Raw genomic sequence first — 5968 nt, 5'->3', positions numbered from 1 at the left:
AATGTACGAGAACGGATCAACCACGAATCAAAGGTTTTTTTGTAAGTCACGAGCATGGAGTCTTAGTTAAGAACCACCCAAAAGGGAGTGTACTATGGTTAAACCTGACAATCATGTTCTAAAAAGGGCCCCCATAGTCATCATCTCATATTTCGGATATTATTGGATAAATGACTACTCATATTCCAAAAATATTCTCAAGAGAGACTCTTATGAGTGTAGTATCGCGTAACAATCGTATCGAATCTTACACTTGAACGACCTTCGCACTACATCCTAAAATAGGCCAAGATGGGCTCGGTATCTAAGGTCCTTGGCTTCTAAGGTTTATATTGGAAAGAGTGATGCTTAACCACGACTACTCGTGTGACATTATTGATCCCAACAATACCTCCACCAAGTGAATGGACTTGCAAGTTAACTTGTTACAGAATAACTCCACACAAGTCAACAAGACTATGCCATTCTTTCATTCTTGCAATTCATACTTGATTCAGAGATGTGCAATTATGGAGGATACTCAATAAAAAAATTGAATGAAACACAAAAGCGATAAGACAAGCTACAAAACAACTGTATTGGGGTTCTTCCCCTAAATATATTAGGGACATGCAACTTCAGTCTCCCCCCTAGGGATATGCAACTTTAGCTTAAGCTTAAAAAACACATTGACATGGATTCAAATATCATTTATTGAATTTAATGGTGACTCAATGTACAATTCTAATCAAATAAACAAATTACATGAATTACACATTACAAGTTGAAATAATAACAAATCAAATTTCAAATAACAAAACTTGAACAAAACATCAAAATAGAGATGATACCCACTGAACATTTTCATTAAGGAGGTAAATGAAACCATTTCAATTTTAGGGTGGTTTTAGAAACCTCTCCAAAATAAAAGTTGTAATTAAACACGCCTTTATTGTGGTAGCGTCTTCACTGTACCTTTCTCTCTTATGAGGATTGTGCGTCAGTGAAAGATGGACTCGAGTTTCTGATGTAGTGGAGAGAGGGTTAACCTGGAAGATCAACACTTCAATGTCCAAGTCATGAGTTAATAATGAGTAATGTGTGGATATGTGAGAATTTTAATACCTAAAGATATCATGTTTTATCTTTGATATAGTGGGAGCAGTTAACATTGTGTATCGTGCAGTCCGAACATGCGTTTGATTGATTTTGACGGTGTGTGATGCCTCAGGGGCAGAGTTTCTTGTATTGGACAAGAACGGAAGAACACATGTTTCTTGTGCTTGCTTCCTTTGCTTTACCTCGAAATATTCTATATTGAATATTGTGAGCAGTTCAAAACACTATAAGGCTTTGAGAAAGTCGTGGCATGTTTTGTTTACATAAACTCTCATCAGTACTGACGCTGAGATTTGAACTCATGAAAAGTTGATTGTATCTTCACAGTTGGACTAACGAACCGTGGTAATATGTTAATAATTTTTAATTAAAAAGTAAAAGAAAATATTGACACCTGAATTTAGAGATGTCATCACGGTACTTCAAAGAATCGTGGTAAGATGAACATTGTTGTATATACTTTTGTAGTCGTGAATGTAAATATGTTAGATTAAAAAATCAAAATATATAGAATATCAATTATTTTTAATTATATCATTTTCATTTAACCCCTATAGTAAATAGGTAATTATATTTTTAACTATTTTTGATTCAACACATTGTTCATGTATCTCTCCAAGTGAAACATTAAACGTTGAGAGACAAGAAAATTAACGAATTTTATATACTCTAACAATAATTTATTTTATTTTTAATATTTTATACATTCAAATGAACAATATTTTGAATATATATAGATGTAATATTTATCACAAAAATCAATTTTTATTAGAAATTCTTATATTTTGGAAACATAATTTCAAAAGTTAATATAAATTTAGTCAAGCATCACAAATTTATGAATGAGTCAATTAGGAGAGAGATTCGTCGTCACCTGTCCTATATATATTTTTATCTTTTTGTCCTATATTTTCCAACATTTAATATTAAAAATATAAAACAAAATAAAATACCTAACGTAAAGAGCAATAAAAAATTATGAATGAGTCAATTAGGAGAGAGATTTTGTCGCTATACCCTTTCAAAATCGAAACTAAATCTCTCGAAAAACCCAACGTAAAGAGCAATGATAAATTGTGAATGTCATGTAGTCTAAAAACATATATATCGAATGAATGCATTACTAAATTATCAAAAAAATCAAGTGATTGTGACTTGTGAGGGAAGAAGAATTTAACTCAACTAATCCAAGGTTGGCATTATATCATTTTTATATTCTTTTAATTTCTGTATATATCATGAACACACATACATACATACGTTGTTGTTGTTGTTACAGTAAAAATGCACTGAAGATCATCATGGAAAGTCAGAATAATCCATGGTATAGTCATCAAAATTACATTTTCAATAGGTTTTTAACGAAGACAAATTAAATTAACTTTAATGTTGAATCGGGACATATATATTTTACATCTATCTATATATATTGAACTTGTAAATAATATATATATATATATATAAACAGGAAAGTGGTCGAAGACAAAAGGATATTGCCGGCAATATCGGTGAGCTCGGTGGTATTATGTTTTCTATTGATTATTATTCCAGCACTAAGGATGTCATCATTTGGTGATAAAATGATGTCGGATCATATTGATAGTGTTAAGGTCATTTCCATAGCTATTGTTTTATTTTTCCAAGTAATGATATTTTTGATTTTAGAAAGTCATCCGGTTAACAAGAACGTCATTCCCATCTTATACATATTGGTGCTATTAACTGCAACAACAGTTATACAAATGGGCATCGCTGCAATCATTTTAGGTTTCTATACTTTGATTTTATGGGTGGTCTTAATTGCACTGAATATTTATCGACATTGGGAAGAGGTATGTAAGGTAGATAGAGTAGTTTTGAGCCGAATTCGAATATTTATAGCAATAATTTCTATCATTTCCTTAATTTGGAATTGTAATAGCATATTTCGGTCTGTAAGTCGTTAGTTTCATTTTTCTTCTCCTCTATTGACAATCTCTAAATTAGTTATCTTTAAAAATATTATTTTTATTAATGAAATTAAATAATAGCACTACTTAGAATTTTTTTGGGCCATGCATTCTAATTTTTTATTTTTCATTTCTTTATAAATTCTTCTTGAGATAAATTTATTTGTTGTGCATGATTTGAATAAGTAAATATGATACCATATTAGCTTTATGAATGATTATGGACTAAGAAGTTATCCTTTTGTATTATTTATTCTCTAAATTTTTTATTATAAGTCGTTTATGATTTTTAACAGATATTAAGAAATGTAATAATTGTGGTATGAAAAAGAAATTACGAAGGGTTTTACAAAATTATCATTTATTGATCTAATAAATATTTAAGGGTATAATAGAAAAACTAACATTAATGATTTATTGGGATTATAAAACGACTTATATCGTGGTACAAAATATTTTTCTAAAATGATTTATAATAAAAAACGGAGATAATATATTTTAGTTATTTAATATCTTTCAGTATATCTTACTTACGGGAAAGCAAATTAATGTGCTAATGATTTTGTTAATATTAATTTACATATTTAAGTCCGACGATCATGGAATACTATTCATGCTATCATTTATTTCCTTCATTTTTTATTATAAATCCCTTTTGATCTTTTCCATGTATTAAGAATTATAATAATTATGGTATAAAAAAGAGGAATTAATAAGAGTTTTATAAAATTGTTCTTCATTAATGGTATTGGAAAGTCAAACAAACATAATTTTAAAAAAATGAGTAATAAATATTTAAGGGTATAATAAAAAAATTAATATTAACAATTCATTGATATTATAAAACAACTTACATTGTGGTACAAAATATTTTCTCAAAATGATTTATAATAAAAACGGATGTAGTATCACATTTTATGAATATTGCATTCTTTTTTCCTTCATCAAAATTTTTTAATGGTTTATCGATAAAGATTCCTAATTAATCCTTAGATTTGTTTTGTATCATCACCTATTTTAGTTTTGACTTAGTCCTCCTCCACAAAAAATTTACAATTTACCAACAATAAAAATTTGTTGTTACGATTTAAGATTTAAATCTCTTTGTGTGTAGTCGACATTTCTTTGCCCTTTTTTCTAATATCGAATAAAATTTTAAAAAAAAATTATAATATAATTTCCTTGATTAAGAGTTCAAATATTAATAAATCTTTTCTGAATTCTTAAGAAAAAATATATAGTTTTCGATTTTTTTTAAAACAATCAAGTTTTATAATTTAATTTCCAAAATAACCATTATATGAAAATATTTAGCAAAATAGCCACTTTTCCAAAAACATCTAACATAGGTGTCAGGTGCATTGGCGAATCCAATGAAAATATTATTCATTGGTGCCACATGCCCCGACGCATCCATGGCCATGGCACCACTAGGAGTGACATGCATGTGTAGGCGCCATATGCAATGGCACATGCATAATCCATTATATGCACGTGTTAATGCATGTGGCTACTGCTCCACCACTCCATCTATAAATACACAACATCATACTCCCATAATTTTTCACACATCTTCTTACTATTTCATTCCATTTTTCTTTAAAATGACTTCATATTCATATATGTGTCGTTATATTCACAAGAGAAAATGTCGATTTAATTTTTTCAACAGTGCACCCTCCGATGAAGATCCGACTTTGGAATATATATATGTTCGAGCATCTTAACATGACTTTAAAGCGTTGGTTAGATGGAGATATTGCAGAGGGTGAAAACATTAGAAGAATTCAATGACTTGATACCATGTTCAACCAAAATGGAGAAGTTCGTTTATGGGTGAATGTTGAAACTGACAAAGACGTTCAAAGGATGATGTATACTTCTTACAAAATTGTTTTGATGGTTTTAATTACATGATTATGTTGTTTATGTGTTGTATTTGTTTGTGATGTTATTTTATTTATCGTAGTTGCTTGTGTTGTTGTTTAATTATTGTATTTGTTCTGCTTATCATATGAAATGAATGTTATTTTAAATATAAAGTAAAATGGTTACAATTAAAATTATGTTGATGTGCTTGGTCCAACAGTGGGACAATTTGTACGATTATGGCCGGACTGGCGACATGAACTACATAATCTAACCATTTTGTTCACCGTATTCATTTCGGTTCAAATACGAGTGTTGTTTGGGCGGACCTTTTTCTTTCTTTGTATTATTTCATTGTGCCAGAGAATGTCCTCTTGATATCCAGGCCAGTAATCCTCTTTTGCTACCACCGAAAAGATAGTTTTGTAAACAATACAAAGGTTTATGACTTTGTAAACGTCGGATAGTAAGTTGGAAGGATCATGTCGAACCTTTGAATATGCCGCTATGACATGAGAGCAGTGCATATGAAAGACTTGGAACTTTCTGCAGTCGCACCAACCTCTATCTAGTTGCTTGTGTTGTTGTTTAATTATTGTATTTGTTCTGCTTATCATATGAAATGAATGTTATTTTAAATATAAAGTAAAATGGTTACAATTAAAATTATGTTGATGTGCTTGGTCCAACAGTGGGACAATTTGTACGATTATGGCCGGACTGGCGACATGAACTACATAATCTAACCATTTTGTTCACCGTATTCATTTCGGTTCAAATACGAGTGTTGTTTGGGCGGACCTTTTTCTTTCTTTGTATTATTTCATTGTGCCAGAGAATGTCCTCTTGATATCCAGGCCAGTAATCCTCTTTTGCTACCACCGAAAAGATAGTTTTGTAAACAATACAAAGGTTTATGACTTTGTAAACGTCGGATAGTAAGTTGGAAGGATCATGTCGAACCTTTGAATATGCCGCTATGACATGAGAGCAGTGCATATGAAAGACTTGGAACTTTCTGCAGTCGCACCAACCTCTATCTAGTTTCACTC

At 30.3% G+C, this 5968-nt stretch overlaps 1 long non-coding RNA gene across 1 annotated transcript; it reads left to right on the top strand.

The window, feature by feature from the left end:
• The first annotated feature begins 2242 nt into the window (after positions 1 to 2242).
• LOC127115530 (uncharacterized) lies at positions 2243 to 2956 on the top strand. Its single transcript, XR_007800760.1, has 3 exons — positions 2243 to 2290; positions 2378 to 2422; positions 2567 to 2956. It is a non-coding gene; the product is annotated as an uncharacterized LOC127115530 (long non-coding RNA).
• The last annotated feature ends 3012 nt before the right edge of the window (positions 2957 to 5968 follow it).

Source organism: Lathyrus oleraceus, chromosome 1, assembly GCF_024323335.1.
Source record: "Lathyrus oleraceus cultivar Zhongwan6 chromosome 1, CAAS_Psat_ZW6_1.0, whole genome shotgun sequence".
In the NCBI taxonomy this organism is placed as follows: domain Eukaryota; kingdom Viridiplantae; phylum Streptophyta; class Magnoliopsida; order Fabales; family Fabaceae; genus Lathyrus; species Lathyrus oleraceus.
The sequence above is the reverse complement of the archived record's forward strand: the minus strand, read 5'-3'. Positions and strand labels throughout refer to the sequence as shown.